Below are 24,452 nucleotides of genomic sequence, written 5' to 3'. Positions count from 1 at the left end.
GCTCCTGGAAGCTGGTATTTTGTTCTCAAAGATAGGTTTTTGTCTGCGGTGATTCCCTGTTCTGGAAGTGCAACTTTGCGGCCGCTGCACGGGTCTTGGGTGCTGGGGGTCCTGGAGGGAGAGGATTGGATTTTGTCTGCATCCTCGAGGAGGAGGCTGGCGGCGAGATTGGGGGCGGCCGGGCCGGGGGAGTGCCCACGGGTCGTGGACGGCTGGAGCTTGGCGTGCACCAGGTCGCGATCGCGTGGCCACGCTCCTGGTAGCCCGCCCGGCCCCCTGCACCCCGTCCCCAGCCTCCTCTTCGGCGCTTGGGACGTGAGGTTCGGTGGGCATCTTTCAGGAGCCGAGCAGAAAACTTTTCCCTTCCCAGCCCCCGGTCCCTTTTGTCTTTCTTGTGCGGTGGCGGCGACGACTGAGCAGCGATTCCCTGTCCCCTGCCCGGCGCACCGCGCCGGGTGACCTCCGAGGGCGGGAGCGCTTGGACTCCGTGCGCCCTACGGCTGCGGCCGGCGTCCCGGCGACCCACGGCGGGCACAGACAGCGACGCGCCCCCCGCCCAGAGGCCGCCGCCGCCACTCCCCTCCGCCGGCCCGCACACCTCGCCGCCCGCCCCCTCGCCTGACTCATCCGCCTGCCGTGGCAGCGCCGCGACCGCTGCCCGAGCCCCGCCGGGATGGGGAGCGAGACCGCGACTGCCCGCGGCTGCCGAGCTTCCTGCTGACGCCCCCGACCCCGTCGCCTCCTTCGCTCGGCTCCGGAGGCGCCGGACGTCGCACCAGCTCCGGGAGTGAGAGCCGCGACAGGCGCCCGGACCCCCGAGGCCCCGAGCTCAGGACAGGTGAGGGGGAAGGAAAGGGTGCTGCCGGCGGTGGGGAGGTGGGTGGGCAGTCAGTGCAGCTGAAACGGGGCGCTGCTTTATTACCCCTCCCCCGCCCCGCTTGGGACCCCGGAGTTAGGGTAAACACTGTCTCCTGAAGTTTGCGAAATAAACCAAGCCCGCCGTCAGTTCCGGGCTCCCCAGTCCTCAGAGCGCAAGAGGAGCCGTGAGGGGCAGCCTCTCAGAACCCGGAGCCTTGGAGCGCCTGGCTGGGTTTCTCCAAGCTACACCCTCCTTTGTTTTCGTTCCAGAGACTCAGCATTCTCTGTAAAGATGTCCACAGCGTAATTTATAGTAGTCCTTGGCAAGAGCAAAGTGTGGTCAGGGTTTCCTAAAGCAATATCTGTATGTGGTAGTATCTTCGTAGGCGAAATGGAGACGCGAAGCAATTGTTTGCCAAGTTCAGCACTATTCTTCTCCCTATGGAGTCTGTCCTTAAGAGAAAGGGCTGAGGGTTTGAAAGATTTTCTCCATTAATCATTCTTTTGCTATAATTAATTGCCCAAGCCAGCATTTCACATTTTGTAGGTACAAGCTCTCTGTGTGTATTTACTGCTGCTAGATTTCGACTGAGAAGTATGTGTATGTGTGTGTGAGGTGATATTTGTAATAAGAACAGTTCACTATTTCAATACCAGTTTCAGGCATTGGTAATGCCAGATAGTCAGATGCTTCACATTTATGTAATTTACTCATTGAAGTCAGACCAAGTACACCTTAGTCTGGTGTTGGACTAAGTATGTTGGGCTAAAGTGTCTCTTACCCGGATTTTTCTTCTAAAGACCTTCAGAAGTACTTGTGGACAACTGTACATACAGAAAACATTTCAAGAATCAACAACTATTCTTATTTGTCAGTAAGAATATTGAACTTTTAGGTTTTGCTGTCAAACCGAGTTCTGAGATACACTTTCTGTAGTGCTTTATGAATAAATTATTACCAGCTCCTATGAAAGCTATTTACTTTGCTGGTTTGTCACGTCTTGCGTTATGGAAACTCTTATGACCTTCAAGTTTGTTATTTGGCTACTGATACTAGAATATATTACCATTTTGTAAAAAGTAGGCTAAATTTCGGAACTTCTCAAATCTTACTTTATTTTTCCACTACTTTTTCCCCATACAGAAGCATCTGCTTTAGTTTCATGCTTTTCAAACAGCTTAAATGAAGAATAGGCATTCTTCTTAACAGAAAGTAATGCTTCTATTAAGTAGAAACTATAGTTAAATGCTTTAGTAAAGTAATGTTATGAGATATTTTTCACTCAAAATATATATACTGAAGGGTTAGGAATGATTTTCTCTAATGAAGTCCTACCACAGAGCTCATAATTGTGAGATGATTTAGGTATCATTTGTAACCCTGGTTATAATTAGCTTTGTATCCTAGGCTGGGGAATCTTTCAGTGAAAGAGAGTTGTGTGGGGAGCTTCTGTGTGCAATTTCCAGGCAGCTGGCACATAGAGATTTACCTGCTGCTTCCGAGTCAGGTCCAGAGAAACACATGTAGTATTCCAAAGGCACCCATAAGCAGAATGGATTCTTCAGGAAAGATCATTGTAAAGAATGATGGCTGCACTTGTATTCCAACTTGGAGGAATTATTAGTGAAGCTTTTGAATCTTCCCAGAGTGAGATCGCTATACTTGGACTTTTGTAGTTTCAGAATTTTGACAACAGCTCATTGGACGGAGAAAGATAACTACTGACATACAGAGGGAGTGGATTTGAACGGTTTAAGTTCTCTTATTCCCATGATAATTCTCAGCATAAAGGAAAAGAAATTCATTTTAATTTAGGAAAATAGATAAGAGCAAAAATAAAAGCAGATGTCACTTTTTACATTTATTAAACAAAATTAGTAGAAGATAAAATAGTCTTCATGGTAATGCGTATTACTTATCAATAGAACGTACAGTCTAAAAGAGGAGGCAGTTTAAAAATAAATTTCATTTAGTGTTGGTCTCCCTAAATGAGAGACTGCATGGGGAGTTCTGTCAAGCAGAACACATCTGCAAAAAGAACTTGTGTAGAGATGGAAAAAACAAATCTGCAGTGAGATGGACCCCTCATTTTATGATGGAAGATATGATTTGCAGTTTTATCAAGTGTATTCATTTCAGCACTTAAGATATGTTTTGTCTGCTAAGGTCTGATATGTGCCCAAGCATTCAGAAAACATGGGTGAACCCTTGTTATGGTGCCAGGCTTGCTGAAGGACAGCAAAGTAGCCTCTCCTATGGGAGCTTACAGGCTGGCGGGGAGGGGACTGGAAAATGTGCCATAGATCGCTGAGCACCTGGAGGAGTCCTTGAGCATCAGGGGACTGGTTCATACTGGGGGGCAGGACGGTGGATTTCCAAGGACACTGGATGGGGAGTTGGAAAAGCCAAGTTTTTTTCCTGGCTGAGACACTAATGATGTGGCCCTGGGTGTGTTTCTAGGCTTTTCTGAGCCTCTCTGGTTTCATCGACAGACCAAGAACTTCGGACTGTGATCTTCTCATCCTCTTTTTAAAATGCTGCATTATGAGGAGAAATCAGGATGAGGTGTGGGTGGTGGTGGAGTGGGTAAGTAGAGTTTGGGTTGGGGAAGACAGGCTGTGCTGGACACAGGGAAAGAATAATGACCATGATAATAGAAGGTCAGGGAGATCTGACCTGGGGCATCTGGCCCATCGTTGATTATATGAGTTTAAAATACATAACAGGGGCTTCACTGGTGGCGCAGTGGTTGAGAGTCCGCCTGCTGATGCAGGGGACACAGGTTCGTACCCCGGTCCGGGAACATCCCACATGCCGCGGAGCGGCTGGGCCCGTGAGCCATGGCCGCTGAGCCTGCGCGTCCAGAGCCTGTGCTCTGCAACGGGAGAGGCCACAACAGTGAGAGGCCCGCGTACCGCAAAAAAAAAAAAAAAAAAAAAAAATACATAACAAAGTAATAAATAGCAACATTCACTTAGTACTTGATGGTTTTCGATGACTTTTCACACATAATGCCAATCGATTTTCATTACAACCACAAGAGTTTATTCAAGCAGAAAGGTGATGAAACCAGGACTAATTTCTCAAAGCACGTTTGCACCAGTACACTCCATTGCCTTTCTGTAGAAACAGGAAAAGCTAGAACACACTTTGGAAACCCTGTGTAAATGGGAGAGAGATATAAGGGTGGCATCAGATTTTAGTGGAGTTTCAAATTTCTGAGTAAAAATTTAGGTTACATTCTGGAAGGTAAGAATCTCCAATTGTGAGATCAAGACCTGACACATCTGGAACTCTGATTGTTAACCTTTAGTTTGATTACTCCTGTTCTGGGCTTCCTCCTGATCTCATCTCCCTCCCCATTCCCAGCAGGAGTTCTGGTGATTTGATTATTACAGTCATTGATAAGACTTTTCCAAGAGTTTTGAGTGCAATAGGAAAAAGGAAATTCTCATACAAAGCTGGGGATTCTTGGACCATTGTACTGTTAATTAATGGGATATGTTCCAATAGCAAATTGTGCTTTGGAAACTGTCACCAGAGGTGAAATTACACAAAATTCATGGGAATGTGAGCAAAGTGTGAAGAGGTGGATGTGTGCATTCCTTCCTACAGTGTCCTTGTCACTCTGCTCCAAGCACTAAAGGGGTGTCAAGTGCACTAAAGGGGGTCAAGTCCCCTCCCCCTCCCCCTGTGTTCCTGTGGAAGGGAGCTGATCAGGATTCATCTGGTTATACACTTGAGGGACCTACATTTAACTGCGTTAGGCAGAAAAAGTAGATTTATTGGCTCATGTGACTGGAAAGTCCAAACATGGACTTTGCTTTAGTCATGGCTGGAACCCAGAGCCTCACATGACTTTGTTAAGGTTCTTTCTGTCTCTCCTCATTTCTCAGCTTCTCTTCTTTCTGAATCAGCTTCATTCTGAGGCCTCTTTCTACGTGCTAAGAAAGGTGACCATTGGTAGTTCCAAACCTGCATCCTTTGGCTTTTGATCCATAGGAAAGAGAGGTCTTGTCTCTTCCATGTCCCATTTATAGAAATCTCCTGAAAGGGCTATGGTTGGCCCTGCTATGAACGTCATTGAATCGGTCTCTGCGTCCAGCAGACAGTGCCACTGCGACAGTCTTGGACTGGATCATGTGCCCAACCCTGTATATATGTGATGCTAGTGGTGGGATGGGGAAAAGGAGACCGGTAGAGGCACCATGATTGACATGATCTCTGTTAAGATCATATAGATCTCCCAAGACAATGAGGCTGCCAATCAAAAACAACATGCCTATTATTGTGGAGAATTGCCCCCTCCATTTTGAGACAGCCACTTGCACAACGATGTGAAGTTTGCACATGGAAGCAACTCAGGTGACCACGGCCATGCAAATTCCAGAAGTGGGACCTTCCTCCCAGCCAAGGCAAAGCTAGGTGATGAAATAATTCCCTCCATGTCTAGACTTTGCTAAGAGGATCCAGAATTTTTTTTTTTTTTTTTTTTTTTGCGGTACGCGGGCCTCTCACTGCCGTGGCCCCTCCCGTTGTGGAGCACAGGCTCCGGACGCGCAGGCTCAGCGGCCATGGCTCACAGGCCCAGCCACTCCGTGGCATGTGGGATCTTCCCGGACCGGAGCACGAACCCGTGTCCCCTGCATCGGCAGGCGGACTCTCAACCACTGCGCCACCAGGGAAGCCCCCAGAATATTATTGAATGAGGAGCCCACCATTTATCCATGTCCATGTGCTTTTAGCAAATACCCCTGTGCCTTATTTCCAGCCTAGGGATTTTATTTCCAGAAGTCCTGGTCTTCTAGGGATCATTTGATTAGAGACCCCTACTTCGGGCATTATGAGATTAGACACCCAGTGACACAGTGACAGTTTGAACAAGGAAGTAAGGTGATGAACACAGAACTATTGTTTATACAAGTTTATTGAATTTGTGGAAAATGGGCAGAGGGGAGGCAGCAGGCACAGATTAGGGTTACCACTTAGGAGACCTAAGGTAATAGGTCCCAAATTAGAATATTGGCATGTGTGAGCAACATTATTAAGGTCTGGTGAGGATGAAGGAGCATCTGTGTTGACAAAAACATTGGTAGGTTGAAACAGATCAAGGGGAGCCAAACCAGGAAGGTAGGCTGGGCCAGTAGATGAAGTGGCTGTGTGTTGTAGGTAGATTCATAGCAACTGGACTGTATCGAAAGGAGGCCTGTGGCCACCACGTGTCCTAGGGGCAAAACATTTTTATATGTAGCACTGACATTTATTAAAGACCTACCTAGTATGCCAAGTCCCATGGTAAATGCTTTACATTCATTATGTTATTGAAATCTCATAAAAGCCCTCTACTGTGAGAAAGCTGAAAGTTAGGGAGGTAAATAAGTTGCTCAAGGTTATGTGGTCATTAAGTAGTAGACCTGGGATTCAAACCCTGGCAGTCTGAAACAAAAGCCTGTGCTTAAACTACGCAACACCACCTCCCAAGGTCAAGGTCAGAATCTAGTATATCAGGCCAAATTGAAGGGTGGGCCCCATATTGGGCCTCCCAGTAGGCAACCAGAGTGCCAGGAGTCCAGGTCAGACAGAGGGGATGGAATAGAGGCTATCAGGGTGAAGGTGTAGAGCATTTGTGCTCAGTGGCAAACTGGACAAGAGTGCCACAATAAGAATAGAACAGGCGTAGATTCTTGGTTTGGGGTTTGGGTACAGGGAGGAAAGTGAGTGGGAACGGCATCAGGAAGTTGAATAGGTGGGCAGATCAATAGAACTAGAGCTTGATTGTTGATCTGAGAACAGGAACTCTGCCACCTGCCCTGCTTTAAATATCCTTCGTGGTGTAAGTCAATAAGAATACGGCATGGGCAACGGGCAACTCCTTAGAGGGAGACGGAGTTCTATTAGTTGTCAGGTACTATTAAGGGAAAAAAAAGCTAACATTTGTAGAGCATCTGCCATGTGCCTTAGATACATAATCTCACTGAGTCTTCATTAGACTCCTGGGAGGAGGTATATCTTGGCTTTTTTTTTTTTTTTTTTTTTTGAGCAAGGAAATGAAGACTTAGAGAAGTTAAATTACTGCCTGAGCTCCTGGAGCCAGACTGGAAAACCAAGGAGCTGTCATGGAAACCGAGATATATCTGTATCTCCACCTCATCCTGGATCTTCAGGGAGACATCCTGGTCCTGGCAGGGCAAGGTCAATTTCAAGTCTGGGCCATAGACAGGGGGAAGTCAGCAGGGTTGTATGGTTGGGAAGGGACATCGTGAGTGAACGTTTAGACATCTTAATGTGAGCTGAGAGCAGGTCACCTGAATGGCGTTGTCCAGCAGGACTATATCCGGCTTTGGCAGAAAACTTAATAACCTAGTAGGTTTTTCCCCCTCAGTGCAGAATCGCTATCATCATGCAGGATAGATACGTCAGCAAGTCAAATGTTTGGAGGGCTTAATTTTAGTCACTGACTTCAGTTGAAGAGAAGGGACCTCTGCCAGCTGCCATGGCCTGAGTTTACCTTTATACACAAAGGTACTTTTCCCAGAAATATGATAAATAAGAAATAGATACATATATGGAGAGAGTTGGAGAGAGAGGAAGAGCATTAGCACATACTGAATGTAGCAGGTATGTGGAATACACTCCAGCTATAAAGGTCTATACTTGAAGACGCTCTAAATGAAACTATTTACTGATGAAATATGAGTGATATATCCTTCCCCAACAAATGCAAGGTCAAATCGGTCTCTGTGTAATTTATGACTGGATGTAGATGTTCGCTGTGTGCAGTGAACTGTGTATACATATGATGAGAAGAAAGGGGACGAAAAGGTAAGTGAAAAGAAATATTTGAGACATAGTTTTGAGAATTCATAGCCTGTTTGGGGAGGTAGGACAACTCATGCGTAAACTTTTAAAGCAGCACGATGGCATAATATGATTTCGGAGTTGGCAGTACTTTTCAGAGTCATCAGGATCACAGTGCCAGCCAGTATTATGAAATACAAACTTAATAGTAGTAGGTGAACATAAATGTTATGGAAACTAAAAGGAGTGGAACCATCTGAAACCTGGAAGGCTGATCACGGGAAGCTTCTGGGAGTTCCGATAAGTATGTGTGGGCAGAAAGAAGAGACAAGCGTTTTCCAGGTAGGATGACTAAACTTCTCAATGAGCCAGAGACCACGGGGAAATGACTTGTAGTTGAACAGGTTGGGTTTGCTACTTGTTACAGTGAGGGAAAAGGTACACCACAGGAAAACATGGGGTGTCGCAGTAAAAGGGTGTTAGAAATGCGTGATTATAGGATTTGGTCTTGTAAGTGATTTGGGAGAGGGTTTAAAGAAGCAGGACTGGGCTCCCCTGGTGGCGCAGTGGTTGAGAGTCCGCCTGCCGATGCAGGGGACACGGGTTCGTGCCCCGGTCCGGGAAGATCCCACATGCCGCGGAGCGGCTGAGCCTGTGCGTCCGGAGCCTGTGCTCCGCAACGGGAGAGGCCACAACAGTGCTAATGCTATGAGTTTGTATCTTAATAAGTCTCATCTAGAAGGAGCAAGACTAGAGACGCTGACATTATAATTGGCAAAGATGCAGCAAATAGTCATTAGCCAGATTAGGGGAATATTGGTCATTTTGCGGGTTGGATAATATTTGTGGGGTTTTTTTGTGTGCAGATAGGATTACACAGTGGTCTTCTTTCTGTCCTGATTCACCACGGTCACAGAGTGGCCTTGTCTGGTGCGGATGCTCTGTGAAATCATTTCCATCCAACAGGAGGACTTCAGGGCCAGCTCCCGGATATCATGTCTACTGTGCTCTTTCATAAACTGCAAATGATATTCCAAAGTGTACCCGATTTCATGCACCAACTGAGATTCCCATTACAATATGATACTGTTAGTGAATTCTTCTCTTGGAGTTATTGAGGTGATTTTCTTCCTATTTTTTAAAATTTTATTTAATAGCATTTATTAAGTTCCCACTGTTTACCAGGTACCCTGTTAGATTCTGGGGAGGTCAGGATGGCAAGGATCTCAAGAATCTCATAATCTAATGAGAGAACTGCATGCAAGTCAGTGACTATGATGCCTTGAAATAAAGCTGGTAGAGATATGAGAATAGGTAAAGAAGAATAGGGGCTCCTGGGATGAAAGTGATGCTGAGAAAAGTGATGCTCTTTTACAAACAGTGAGCTAATCACAGAGGTGCTCATAGGTTGGCAGCTGCTAAGGTATGTTTGCAGTTTTGAGAAACAGCATCTTTGGGCTGAAATGCAGTATGAACCCAAAGATTCTCAGTCCTCTCTCTAAGCTGATCTTGGTATAGAAGAGGCATGCATTTTTGGCTCACTTGGCAAAGCAAGTATCAGATCAGCTCAGTGCAAGTATGAGAACATACATGTGCAAGTATTTGTGATACAGTAGACTTAGCATTTCTGAAGGGGTGTTATTATTTCTAATAAAAGCAATACATGCTTCTAATGAAAACTCTGGAAAATACAGTAACTGTAAAAAAAATCAGGGAGACAATTTGCCTATAATCCCATGACCCCAAAACACCCATAAGAGTCTGGCATTTTTCTTCCCCTTTATATTTAATGACGTTTTTCCATAGTTAATAACATATTACAATGAGCTCTGTTTGCTTAACCTTGTGTCCTAAATATTTTCCAGCTTCTTGGCAAGCTTTATTAATGTTGTATAATATTTGATTGTATGATTTACCATAATTTATTAACTATTCCCTTAAGATTCGACCGTTAGGCTGTTTCCAAATAACTGGTCTTATAACTGGCATTTTGATGAAATCTTTGTTCATATTTCAGATTACTTCTTTAAGCAAGATCCATGGAAAAGTAATTCCTGGGTCAAAGAGTATAAATATTTTAAGACCTTTGGTACTTAATGCCAGACTGATTTTCAGAATAAGTGAACTTGTGGTTGACAGTGCAGGGGAATCCCCCCTCACCGTGCCTGCACTAGGGGTTTATTTATTTTTTTCTTAAATGAGAAAAGCTACCATTTCAAAATGAGTAACAGTTCCGCCAACTGCTGATTTGGTTCCTTTGTACCCAAACCTCTCTTTTAAAGTGGAGGTTGGTCCAATGTTGTGATGGACCACTCGATTTAAAAAAATTTACTCACAAAGTGGTCCTGAATATTCAGATAGGGACCCATGACAGAGAGAAAATTAGCTTGTGAATGACTTTTTAAAGCCAATGACAGGCAGGCACATCGTGCGAGGGCACACTTCAGACCGTGGCGTGGAGAACCTGTGAGTGAAGGTGATGCTGGACAAAGGCCCCACTTTTGGGAGCAAATGCTCTGCCAAGCCCGCCTCTGTGGCTTGGCAGTCAGGTCCTCGCAGTCCTGGAACTGTGGAACATTTGGAACTGTTGAGCTCGTGGTCCCTACACTGTGTGAAGGGGCTGTCCCCCAGGGAGCATGGTCTGTTTTGTTCAGGGCTGTGCTCTCAGCAGGCGACCCAGGAGCAGTTAGTGCTGATGGGTAGAATCTGAGGTCGGCTGTGCCCTAAGGTAGGATGTGAACACCTGAGAGATCTCTCCTTCCCGAGCCCCGAGGCCCTCTTAGTCACTGATCCGCGCAAAACGAGCCAAACAAAGATCCTGAATTTGGAACCTTCTGGTTTTACTCCCTTTCCCAAAGGCAAGCCAACCATATCGAAGTGTCTAGTTTTTTTCGTTTGTTTGTTTTGTTTTTTGGCGGTACGCGGGCCTCTCACTGCCGTGGCCTCTCCCGTTGCGGAGCACAGGCTCCGGACGCGCAGGCTCAGCGGCCGTGGCTCACGGGCCCAGCCGCTCCGCGGCACGTGGGATCTTCCCGGACCGGGGCACGAACCCGTGCCCCCTGCATCGGCAGGCAGACTCTCAACCACTGCGCCACCAGGGAAGCCTGAAGTGTCTAGTTTTCAGAGTGATAAACCTTGCCTTATTGCACAAGAAGGAGGAACTTGGAGTTTATTCAGACCTCTGTGGGGTGTTTATTGCAAAGGAACTGTTGAACTTTACCACAGCAGCCGATTTGAGGTGGTTTCTCAGTGCCTGTTTCAGTTTTTCCACAACTGCCCTTTTGCTGCAGAAATAATTCACAACTACAATACAAATACTTCTGGTTTTCTTCTAAAAGTTGGAGAATATTATTATAGTGTTACGACTCCATTTTCTTCTGTGGATCTCAGTCAATAATTTGAGCAAAATTATTTTCATTCATTTGTTCACCAAATCATTATTTACTGAGATTCATTCAGTAGTTGCTGTTGAATTATATTTATGACCCATTTTGTCAAATGTGAGGTGTGCCTTACACCATGATAGTGTAGAAAACCAGGTAGGAAAGTATGACCTATACATTTATTATTTGCTCTCTGATGAAACATGTAAAAGTTCTCAAATCATCATGCATAACGTAGTAAATGCAAGCTCTGTAGGAAGTTGATTCACTAATAATTGATTCAATAAATGTTATGTGCCGGGGGCTTCCCTGGTGGCGCAGTGGTTGGGAATCCGCCTGCCAATGCAGGGGACAGGGTTCAAGCCCTGGTCCGGGAAGATCCCACATGCTGCAGAGCATCTAAGCCCGTGAGCCGCAACTACTGAGCCCACGTGTCGCATCTACTGAAGCTCGTGCGCTCTATAGCCCGTGCTCCACAACAAGAGAAGCCACCGCAATGAGAAGCCCGCACACTGCAACGAAGAGTAGCCCCCCGGTCACTGCAACTAGAGAAAGCCCACGCACAGCAACAAAGACCCAACACAGCCAAAAATAATAAATAAATTTAAAAAAAATGTTATGTGCCAGGAGCTGGGGATAGGGTAAAGATCAAAAGAAAGGTTGTGGTGGAGTGTACATCCTAAATGAGGAAGACAGGTCAGTTTCAGGAAGTAGAAAGTCCTATGAGAAAAGGAAGGAACCTGACGTAACAGAGTGCCTGGGGTTCTGTAGATCAGAAGGTCAGGAAAGACCTCTCTGGGTTTGTCATTTGAACTAAGACCAGCCTTGCCTATTGGGGAGGGGAGGTAGGCTTTATTTTCAGGGCACTGGGAAGCCGTTAGAAGGCTTTTTCTTCTGGAGCATGATGTCTGAGGTCATTTATTAAAAATAGTGGTTGAGGTTTAGAATGCTAAGCAATATGGTGATGATGGTGTTGGAGCCGGGAACAAAAGCAACGTTCGCGTTAGGAACTCCCTGTGTAGTTCCGCTCAAGATGTGCCCTGCATCATTATGTGGCTGAAGGCATTCCATAAATAGTATCTCCACCTTCAAAGGGTTTTTAATGTGACTACAAATATTCTATATTAATGTAAGTATAGTTCTGTCCACTAAATATAAACAGCTTAATCAGTCCACTGTGAAGTTTTTATGTAAAGCTTATATTTTTTTAACTGTGCTTAGCGTAGTGACCTGTGTATTGTACGCATTCAGTTAATGTTTGCTGAATTAATTATATTGAATCTTCTGTACTGTCAGTAAAATATCACCCTACGATATAAAATCACATTTAAGACAGAGTATTTTTATGAAAAGACCAAATTATTTCTTAGAAAAAAATTTAGATAAAATGTTAACTGTACTCTGAATATTAATTTTTAATTATAGTCAAAATTAAAAATTGAAATATTGAAAATAAAAATCTAATTCACAGCTATAATTATCTTCTTTATAGGCAGTATAGGTGGAAGTCTCTGGAAAGTCCACATGTTAGATAAAGGTTTCATTAGCAACAGTTGGTTTTATCACACTCTATTTAACACATGTGGAAATTCCTTCTTTATTTTATGAGTCTCCCTATCGTTGAACCAACCTCTATTCAGAACTCTTCTGCCAACACTGGCGTAGTGGAACATAGATGATAATAGCATATAATTAGTGATGTTTGTTAAGCTCATTGTCTTACGGGAGACCGAGTTCAAAATATACTTACTGAGTCATCAGACATTTATGGAGAGTGGGCCAAGTGCCATCCACTGTGGTCGGTTCTGGAAGTTAACAGGCTTCTCGCGAGGAACTCACAGTCCAGAGAGCAATCTGGTACGTACTTAGAGCAAGGGTGAGAGTTTTGAAAGATGATCTTTGGGTCTCCCTGAGTCTAAGCTTGGGGAAAGGAGATGGTAATGAGTGAAACTGTGCATTATTTCACAGAAGCCTTCAATGTGGAATTTGGTTAGGTTTTTTTTTTAAAGACAGATTACAAAAAGAAGACAAAGACAAAAAAAGGCAGCACGTGCTATCCATCTTCTGGCAACAAGGCCACCTGCGTCCCGATTCTCATTTCTACTGATATTACCCTGGGGGTTCCCCAGCTGCCAGTGACTCAGTGTTCACTTGGCAGGAGACCCAGGGACTGGCAACACCCCCCTGCCTTCCCCAACACACAACCCCATGAACCCTGCCCCTTTGGCTCACCAGCCTTGGGGTCTAGGGACCTAAGCTCGTCCTGCACATCCTCATGGGCACCACTCCTCCAGACCTTCATATACTCCTGCAGCTTTAGATCTGCTGTCTTGTCGGTTGCTAATAGAACATCACTTATTCATTGCTTTATCCATCCACTCATTCAATAAATATTTTCTGAGTACCTACTAATTTAGGCACTGGATATATAACAGGAAACAAAATGAAGTTCCTCAGGAGAGAGACAATACATGTATACTTTCTTGTGACAAGTAATATGAAGAATGAAGCACAGCTCAGGGACAGAGAATGCTGGGATGGGGGTAGTGTAGCCTGGTCACGGAAAGCCCCTGTGATCAGGTCTGAATGAAAGGGAGGGAAGGACTCATTAGAACGTCTGGGGGAGAGGAGAGTGCCAGGCAGAGAGCAGAGAGTGCAAAGGCCAGAGGAGGCAGCAGGAGAGGTGGGAGTTGGCTTGGAATGTTTGAATAGCAAAGATGCCATATGGGAACGTGTATATGTATATGTATAACTGATTCACTTTGTTATAAAGCAGAAACTAACACACCATGGTAAAGCAATTACACCCCAATAACTGTATATGTATAACTGATTCACTTTGTTATAAAGCAGAAACTAACACACCATTGTAAAGCAATTATACCCCAATAAAGATGTAAAAGAAAAAACAGAGCAGGGGCTTATAGAGGGCCTTGGGGCCACGAGGGAACTTTGGACTTTACTCTGAGTGCCATAGAGGCATCTGCCAGGGTCCTAACCTACAGTGGGGGCTTTGCTGGGCTCAGTCCTCATGGTCCTTAACTAGTCTCAGAAGGGAATATGCAGCGAGTGGAGGCCTAGGTGTTCTGCCCCCTCGGCTGTAGGCCCGACTTGATGGGCCTGAACTCCAGTTCAGAATTCTCAGCAGTGATCAAATGAAAGTGACACGGATAAAGACTTTGAAGCAAGGATAACCCAGAGAATTCCAAAGGAGACGTTTTACTTTGGGTGTGAGGCGAATTTTGCTGTAGATTGGAAACTGCATTCACCGATCCAGAGTGTGAGAGCCATGAGGAAACGTTTTCATACAACAGTAAGAAATCTGAAGTCTGGAGAAGCAGTCCGCTTTTGCTAAAGTTCACTTACTAAGTATTAGGTGCAGATACAGGATTAAAATCCAGGCCTTCCTCCTCCTGATCTTGGCTCTTGAAGAACGGGGTGACATACATGGGTTAAGGAGGAGAAACACGGTGATATTTGGCCTGAGATTAGCTACCTAATAAGAACCAGGACTGTCAGGGTTAACCTCCTTAAATATCAGCATTCATTTGGTCAAGAGATGCTCGTGGAGCAACTGCTGTGTTCTGGTTACTGACTGCGTGTGGTGCAGGGGGAACAGCGAGCTGTGTTCACAGGGTGGACAGGGAGCTTATGCTCTAGTAATGGGGGCAAAAAATTACATCATAAATAATAACTGTGGGACTGCCCTGGTGGCGCAGTGGTTAAGAATCCGCCTGCCAATGCAGGGGACATGGGTTCAAGCCCTGGTCTGGGAAGATGCCACATGCCGTGGAGCAACTAAGCACGTGCGCCACAACTACTGAGCCTGTGCTCTAGAGCCCGTGAGCCACAACTACTGAGCCCGCGTGCCACAACTACTGAAGTCTGTGTGCCTTGAGCCCATGCTCCACAACAAGAGAAGCCACTGCAATGAGAAGCTCACGCACCGCAACGAAGAGTAGCCCCCACTCGCCTCAACTAGAGAAAGCCCGCACGCAGCAACGAAGACCCAACACCGCCATAAATAAATAAATAAATAAAATTTATATTAAAAAAATAAGTGTGATTCGTGGCATGAAGACACACAGGTTTTTAGGAGAGAGGGTTGTGTGTCAGAGGGTCAATGAAGGCTCCCCTGAGAAATGTCTTGTAAGATGGGACCAGAGACGAGAGGAGCTTGTCTGGAGAAGATCCTTGCCAGAAAGGGAAACCCAAGCAGGGAGGTTGAGGAAGGAAGGAGTTGGGTTGTTTCTGAAGGACAGAAAGCAAGCCCTGTTATTGGTCAAAGTGAGCAGGGGAGAGACGGTGGAAGGAAAAGCTGTAAGCTGGGCCAGCCATTATGCAGTGCCCTGAGGGAAATGGTAAGGGTTTGGTACTTGATCCAAAGAGCAGGCTTTGCAAAAAAGAGGAATGGTGTGAACTGATTTGCATTTAGGTATCATTCTAGGAGTTTCCTGGTGAAGGAGTTGGAAGAAGCAAGAATGCATAAAGGAAGAGGTAACAGGGCCTTCGATCGGGTGGTGGCAGTGATGTTCGAGAGAAGTGGACAGTTAAAGACAGGTTTTGAAGGCAGAACCAGCAGACATTGGTAACTGAGAGCATGTGGGAAAATGTGGTCCAAGATCCTCCAAGATTTTAGCATGGATGGTGATAGTATTCATATAGGTGAGGAAGACTTTTCCTAAGTTCCGTTCATGAGTTCAGTTTTGGACATGTTACATTGGAGTTGCAGGTGAGATATCCCAGGGGAAAGGGCAGGTAGGCTTTTGGACAGATGGGTGTGGAGCTCAGACGATAAATTTAGAATGGAGACGTAAATTTGAGAGTCCTTAGCTTGTAGTTGGTAATAAAGTCCTGGAGAGGATAGAGACCAAGCAAAGAAGGTGACTTAGGAGCATGCTTTGGGGATTTCCACATTTAAGGGTGGTTAGAGAAACATACAGAGAAGTAGCAGCCCTGGAGGTAGGAGAAAAGCCAACGGTGTGATGTCATTTATGAAAGGTACGTGGTATTAGCAAGAAAGCTTTGTTTGCCTGCTCCTTCCTGAGCCCCTTCTGAAGATTTAGGTTCAATTTCTTTCTCCAATTAAACTTACAAGTGCAACCGTGATGTAGTTTAACCTATAAACTTTTGGGTGAAATGGGATTAGAAATTGCTGAAAATCTTTTTTTGAATTCCATGTCATAGTTGTTGACGCTAAATTAGAACAGAATAAATGCACGAATCATACCTTCACAAAAAAATCATGATAGAATAGCATATCTGAAGGTCATTTTCATTATCATGCTGGTTACTCATCTATTCCTACTATCAATTCCACTGCTGCCTTCCAATTTGGTAGGTCTTTGAACTTTTAAAAGCATTTGCATATACATTTTTAATTTAAATTTTTAAAAAAATTTTATTTATTTTTAAAATTTTATTTATTTTTTAAAGATTTATTTATTTTTGGCTGCGTCAGGTCTTAGTTGCAGCATGCGGGATCTTCATTGTGGCGTGCAGGATCTTTCACCACGGCACGCAGGTTTCTCTCTGGTTGCGGCGTGCGGGCTTCTCTCTAGTTGTGGTGCACGGGTTTTTCTCTTCTCTAGTTGTGGCACGCAGGCTCCAGGGTGCATGGGCTTTGTAGTTGTGGCGTGCGGGTTCTAGAGCGCATGGGCTCTGTAGTTTGCAGCAGGCAGGCTCTCTAGTTGAGGGGCGTGATCTCAGTAGTTGTGGCACACAGGCTTAGTTGCCCCACAGCATGTGGGATCTTAGTTCCCTGACCAGGGATCAAATCCACATCCCCTGTGTTGTAAGGTGGATTCTTTACCATTGGACTACCAGGGAAGTCCCTATATATACTTTTTAAAAATTGAGGGCTTCCCTGGTGGCGCAGTGGTTGAGAGTCCGCCTGCCGATGCGGGGGACACGGGTTCGTGCCCCGGTCCGGGAGGATCCCACGTGCCGCGGAGCGGCTGGGCCCGTGAGCCATGGCCCCTGAGCCTGTGCGTCCGGAGCCTGTGCTCCGCAACGGGAGAGGCCACAACAGTGAGAGGCCCACATACCACGAAAAGAAAGAAAGGAAAGTAAAAAAAAATTGAGACATAATTGATGTATAATATATTAGTTTCAGGTATACAACATAATGATTTAATATATGTATGTGTTGTGAAATGCTTACCACAATAAGTCTACTTAAATTAACATCCATCAAATTAATGCATAGTTACAAATTTTTTTTCTTGTGATGAGAAGTTTTGAGATCTACTCTCAGCTACTTTCAAATATACAGTACAGTATTATTAACTATAGTCACCATGTTGTACATTACATTCCCCAGGACTTATTTATTTTATAACTTTATTTTAAAGCATTACTAGGTCATATGTTATCTATGTGACAGGCATTTTAAAGCTATTTTCTTTTCCAGGACACTATAAGGAAAGTATATAATTTAAAAGAGAGTTGCTTGGATAGCTAGCAGAAGACTCAGAGGATTACCCTGGCTCTTATTACAATTGCATTTTAGCTCGTTAAAATTGAAGAGAAAAGACACCTGTTATTTGAGGTTGCCTTTAGCCTCCCCACTTGGGAGCTCAGCTTAGCCCATTCTGTGTGTGACAGTGGACCCTGAGGGAGCATCGCATCCTTGTTTTTGTATTTTCCTACAGGAAAAGACACAGTGGAAATTCACCAGTAGTACATGAAACGAATGTGCAAAATTAAAAATCACCCTTGTGTGCGCATTGTCAAATTGGAGGGGATTAACTACATTTACATTTTCTCTAATCTTCTAATGTAGTCTTATCATTTTTTAACATTTTTCTTCATATTAAAAGATTATTTAAGATTCAGGAATGACCTTATTTATAGTATGAAGTTATCAAAACACTTAATAGTGCTATTATGTCCATAGTACTTTCTTAAGTTATGATTGAAAAGTATATAATAAAAAACTCTCCTGGACTTTGAGTCCTTTGGGAGTTTGCACCTTGCTGCCCAGGGTCCCCTGTGTCAATGAGAATCCTCCAGACCTCCTTTGGCACCTTTCTTTTGCTATTTGAATGCTTAGAAGGTGAACTTACCACTGGTTTTATCCCTCCTGGCGTAAGTGTCCATCAGTTACATAAGACCTTCACAGCAATGTGTCCTGAGAACTAGTGCCAGATACTCCTGGCTATATTTGATGATCTGTCTTCATGCTTGCTCCCAACCAAAAAACAATTTTTTTTTTCCCACATCTGTGCCTCTGCGTGAACCATTTCTGAAGATAACCTTTGAGGAGAGAAGTGGGGCCGTTTTCTGGTTCAGAGAGGACTTTTTATAAACTAGTCATGGAAGTTGACTTCCCTGTGGATAACTATGTCTGGTGCAGAAGATGAATGAGAAATAACTGTCAGCCCTGGATTACTGTGCTGGGGACTCCAGTAACTTTTCTGCAAGTGCAGTTCTTTTAGAATGTCAGCCATCTTTCTGTACAACTGCAGTACATTGAGTGACAGTCCCTAAGCTGCCTTGTGCTATGTCAGACACACATTATAGCATGATATTATTCCTGCAGAGTGGGAGAAAGCCTTTTTTTTTTTTTTTTCTGTCGAGGTGCACATATAAAAAGCAGTCTGTGGAAAGAGGCAGAGTGCCATTTTTAAATTTAAGTGTAGGCACCAGAAAGGTTTATATGGTTCTTATCCTTTAGTTCTATAGTTTAGCCGATGAGATTTGAGGAATTGCTAATTAAAGGTTAACTTTTGAAAGGCTGGCTCCCGGACCTGCTGGACCATCTCTGAGTGGGATCCCATCTCTTACCTGCGTTTTCTCTTCCATTCATTCCAGAATCCCTATCACCTGGCTGAAGTGGCTCCCCTTCAAAGATATTTTTTAAATATAGAGTCAACTTTTGATTATCTGGGCTATTTATGATTTAAGTGAGATTTTGTTTGAAAAAAAGAGTCCCATTGCCAGGGATAATTTGAAAAGCACTGGAGAATTCGTGCTTTACACCCTAAAAGCTATGTGATCTTGGTCAAGTTACTTAACCTCTCTGAGCCTTAGTTCACTCTCCCTAGCGTGGGACAGCATGACTTCCTTGGAAGCATGGTTGGGTTATAAAAGGTCATGTAAGTAAAGGGTCTGGCACAGTGTGAGACACGAAGTGGAAACAGTATGAGGTAGCAAGTCTGGGCGTCCTGTCGTTCCAGAACATAGCCAGAGGGGGAGTGTTCAGTGACAGTAGATAATCCAGTCCTTTCCTTGGCCTTTTTCATTTTGATGTTTTGAAACATCCATGGAGGTATCTTAAGAAAACTGAAAGTTGAACACTTGAATGCCTGGCAGTGAGAAATAATCGGCTTCCCAAACATAGTTCATAACTCAGCTGTGTATCTAGATATTACTCCCCAGTCTCTCTGAAAATACTGATCAATAAAGTATGAGCTGTCAGGCTCAAAACCCAATAAGTGTCTTCAGTTTCCATTTTTAATGTTTTCGCAAATCACATTTGGCTGGCATAGAGATAAAAATGAATATCAGAAAGTGGGGAATACTGTCTTCATTATGAGTACAGAGGATTATCATTCTCTTTTAAAATTTTTCTGAATAATTCTGACAAATATTAAAACTTTGAGGGCCAATGGACCCAAAGAATTTTACAGGAATAATATACTCAAATAATAGGAAAAAAGAAGAAATCATTTCTTAAGTACTTTCTCAACATTGTAAGTTGTCTTTATCGGTACTTTATAAAAAGTAAATTTATTCTTTATGAATTTTTTTTAGTTTATTATAAACATTTGTCATGGTACTGAAGTTTTGATAAACATACCTTTCTAAAGGCTGCAATGTGGTCTGCTACCAACGTTTTCAAATTATAGTTTTTAATTAATTAAAAAGGAAATATTGATTCTTGTGATATTTAAAACTTTCCTTTGCAATTTCTTTGCAATCTTGGGAAAGAAAAGCATGTTTTTCAGATGTATCATTGGATATTTTGGAATTTTTTTAATGAAGCTTAACATTTAACGTGAAGATCGGGTCACACTTGTTAACTTGTCAAGGGGCAGATAACTATCCCCGAAAGTTTTCCGAAGGAATTTTTTTCTCTTAGAAGCTTCACGGTGTCAGACACTTGGGGATTATTTTTGCTTTTCTTCTAATATTACAACAGTTAACATCTGGAGTACATTTATTATCTTTTCGTAAAAGGATTTATCTTTATTAGCATCTCATCCAGTGGTAGAGAGAAACACAGGAAGACTGTCAGGTTTAATACAATCTTTTGGATATAAATATGGAAGAAAGTAGTCAGAAAAAAGTCTTTATCTAGAAAGGGGATTTTCTTTGTTAACATTTTGCTCCATGCATGCATTTTGGAGGAATTATCAGTTATGGAGACCACATGATAAAACTTTTAACTTCTTATAGCCTGAAGCTAGTGCAAGGTCTGATGGGGACCAGGGCTCCTTACTGGGACTCTGTGCCTGGAGGTGAGTGAGCGACAGTGTAGGATGACATCGGGGCCCTGGAGGACATGGTCACCTGGAAGGTGGCTTTCTATGATTATTTTTATTATCTGTTTATTCTTTCAGGGATCTAACAAAGTTCCTTTAAATTCCTAACAGTTTATTGTCAGGGATTTGGCAGGCCATTGCTTTTGTTAACCTGATTATATAAAGCAGTTGTCTTATTTTGCCAAAACTTCTCCAGTAAATACTTTTAATGCACAATAAAGATAGGCTGCTACTCTGGTGAAACACTCACTGTAAAAAAGTTTGCAGATCACTTTGTTGAGGAGGCTGTTTAGCAGGATTGCCCCTCATTCCTCCAGGTCTTTGCTCTCCACCCAAATCCCCAAAAGAAAATGTCCTTAATTAGAAGCTCATTGTCGAAAAGAAAAATTAATTTCTCTGCACTTCTGTAATTGTAAAGCTACATTATGTTCTGCTTGGAATGAAAGGAGGTCTATAACCTTGCAACCACTGATCTTGCCTGTCATTTTCCTTTTTGAAAACCTTTTCTAAGAGTCTGAGCCTCAACTAACTCATAACGCTATGTAACCTCACATTATTATAAATAAACCATAAGAAGAATTTTCAGATGAGTTTTTCGGGGCGACCTTTTGCCCTTTGGTCATGCTTTGAAATGCAAAATGAACAGTTGAGAATATTATCCTTCAGTTGAGAAAGAAACTCCTGTTCTTCTGAAATCATATTGATATTCTAAGGAAAATTGTTAATATATTTGCGAGCAAAGGGCTCTTACATTTACATTATCTAGAATTTTCCTGTATTCTTTATTTCACTCATGTGTATGTATCTGGGTTTATACAGCAACTGTATAGTCGTTGGGAAAAATATAAAGTATGGAGAAGTATTTCACCCTTTTAGGACAGAAAAGAAACAGTAGGTCTTTTTTTTTTTTTTTTTAACATCTTTATTGGGGTATAATTGCTTTACAATGGTGTGTTAGTTTCTGCTTTATAACAAAGTGAATCAGTTATACATATACATATGTTCCCATATCTCTTCCGTCTTGCGTCTCCCTACCTCCCACCCTCCCTATCCCACCCCTCCAGGCGGTCACAAAGCACCGAGCTGATCTCCCTGTGCTATGCAGCTGCTTCCCACTAGCTAGCTACCTTACGTTTGGTAGTGTATATATGTCCATGCCTCTCTCTCGCTTTGTCACAGCTCACCCTTCCCCCTCCCCATATCCTCAAGTCCGTTCTCTAGTAGGTCCGTATACAGACTGCCAACAAACACATGAAAGAATGCTCAACATCATTAATCATTAGAGAAATGCAAATCAAAACTACAATGAGATATCATCTCACACCAGTCAGAATGGCCATCATCAAAAAATCTAGAAAGAAACCGTAGGTCTTTAAAAGCTACTCGAGGTCATTAGCATTGAAACACTTTTTCTCCCACCTCCCCACAGCCAAAAAAAAAAAAAAAACCAAAAAGAAGAAGAAAGAAAGAAACTAGTAAAAATGTAATCTCAGCAGGTGTGACCTTGGAACATTTTATAGTAAATTTGCTTTGCAAATTTTGCTTTGTTATTTTAAAACTTGTGCTCAAAACTCAGTATTCCTTTTTCTTCAGCAGCAGCAGTTGAAGGCCAGATCCTTTAACGGATTTCCCTGCGGGACTCCCAGGCACTCCCTCACTGAGAACCTATTTCTAAATCGGAAACCTTTCAGCTGTGTTGAAGGCAGTCTCACAACATGGCTCACTCATCAATAATCCTCTGATGCTGAGTGAGTGGGTAGGAGAAGGCCCTTTAATTATCAATTCTAAGAGGATCTGACCTTTATGGTCCATTCTAGCTCTATCATCTTGTGATATAGTATGTCTTCCTTATGTGCAGTTGGTGGTGCAAGACTCTGAAATGCATGAAAAGAAAGAAGGAGGGGTTACCTGTAGGTAACTGTCCCCCAGCCCTATTGTGTTTATCATAAAAATATAAATCACATAACAACATTAAAGGCCTTTGGGAAAATTCCCATAATTCCTTTGTAGCAGAAAGGCTGTTTTGTTTGGGTAGTGTTTTAAAAGGATAGGTCATTGGGTGTGGTCTTTTGAGTGTGGTCATGTGGACTCAACCACATGACTTTTCAAGTTTGTTTACAAATGGCTGAGCTAAGGGAACTCAAATCTGTAGAGGGAACTCTAGACCAAAATCATGGTACAGTTTCCATACCCTTAACTGTGTTTCCTTGGAACAGTCATAGCTGAGGCTCTTTGGCTATTGGGTTTGGGAGTATTTAGGTTTAAACTTTTTTGTTTTAGAGATTTTCTGATATATTCATTGTTTTGTATATTTATTAGGTTTAAATTTTCTGATTAGAGTGACTCAGAGTGCTGTCCAATTGTTTTCTCTTTGGAAGTTTCAAAAATTCTGTTTCCCTTTGTGAAAGTAAGAAAGAATGCAAAGATGTGAAGGGTAGGTATTCCAGTGTCTCAGAGAATTGAAAATTTACAGTTAGTTTCCACTTCTCAGGAGAATTTTCCCTTCACAGGTGGACATTTTCATAATGAGTATATGGGAGTGGAAGGGAGAAAGGCAAGTTCCACCCAGGAAAGAGGAGAGTGAAATTTTAAATATCAGTAACATCCTTATACTGTACACTAGTGGAGATCATCCTGTCCACTTCAGTAATCTCCAAATGAAGAGGCCGTGAGGGAGTTGATGTTCAGATGAGCAATAAGCCCTGCTTAAGATGTTGCAAAATGTGAAAGGAACTAGGATTATTCTGGAAAAGAGAAAGTATATTAATAGCTTTCAAATGTAAGAATCAGATACCTCCCTCTTTAGGGAAAAAACAATTCGAAAGGAAATGTGCTTAAATTACAACATTAGGAAATTAGCTATGTAGACACTTCCTAAGTTGATAACCTACAGAATGGATAATCAAGAGAGGTATTATACCTGTCCTCAGGGAAAATGGGACCTATTTCCAGAGTATGACAATTCATTGCTTAGGTAAGTTCAGTGTCTGTTGATGTTACACGTGCATTCTTGATTATGTGTGTTTTCACTCCCTAATCTAAACTCATATAGCCCTATTTTTTCTACTTCTGATAAGGTGATTGATTTAGTGAGTGGCATAATTAGATAACCGTGCTTTCTCAATCTTGTCACTAGAAACAATGACTATTGATTTTTATGTACGTTAAGTACATATTTGATTTTTTAAAATAATTCCAGTACTTGAAAAATACGTGCATCAATCAATTATAAACACTAAAATCACTAAGACTGAAAAAAAGAAGCATTTCAGTATCCTTACAGAAAGCATATTTATTGCAGTTTATGTGAATTACATCAACCTCTGCAGGTATGTGTGCTTACAAAATCATATAACTCATGGCACTCACTGAATGGTGGTAATTTTAACACTGATCACTACGTTAAAGGAGAAGACAAGAAAACTTATTAAAAAAGCAACTGCTCATCATTAATCTAATAAAGGTAAATTGAATATAAATATAAAATAAACATAATTCGAAAATACTACTATATTCTAGCTTCATTATGTTTAGATAATTAGATAAGCCAATGATATCTTCATGGCCTCTCAACAAATTAGAACCTTAGGATATAATTTTAGGTTGTAACTATAGATTGTTGGATTTAGGTAGACTATAGAAGACCTTCTAATATAGTCCTCTGATTTTACATATGAGAGAACAAAGATTTAGAATTGGGATCCAGTCATACTGCAAGATATTAGTGGAATATTAGTGGAAGCAGATTGGGAAGGGCCTGAGGGGTCTCCTGTTTCTCAGCCCAGGGCATGTTCTACTGTAGTGCACTGTCCAGAATGCCAGGTGTAGACTTTGAAAAGGGCAGTGAAGGCACATGCTGGGAATAATGTTGAACAGAGTAGATATATCAGTGCTTGTACCATTAGGGGAAGAGGGAGGTGTGAG

General features: G+C 42.9%; 1 protein-coding gene across 1 annotated transcript in view; it reads left to right on the top strand.

The window, feature by feature from the left end:
• Window positions 1–625: 625 nt before the first annotated feature.
• TMEM200A (transmembrane protein 200A) overlaps window positions 626–24,452 on the top strand; it is a 69,781-nt gene continuing 45,954 nt past the window's right edge. The window contains exon 1 of the mRNA XM_032651869.1: window positions 626–838. The gene's annotated coding sequence lies outside the window, so the exon portion shown is untranslated. The remainder of the gene's footprint in view (window positions 839–24,452) is intronic.

The sequence above is a fragment of the Phocoena sinus genome, chromosome 12, assembly GCF_008692025.1.
Source record: "Phocoena sinus isolate mPhoSin1 chromosome 12, mPhoSin1.pri, whole genome shotgun sequence".
Lineage (NCBI taxonomy): Eukaryota > Metazoa > Chordata > Mammalia > Artiodactyla > Phocoenidae > Phocoena > Phocoena sinus.
This window is presented reverse-complemented; position numbering and strand designations above follow the sequence as displayed.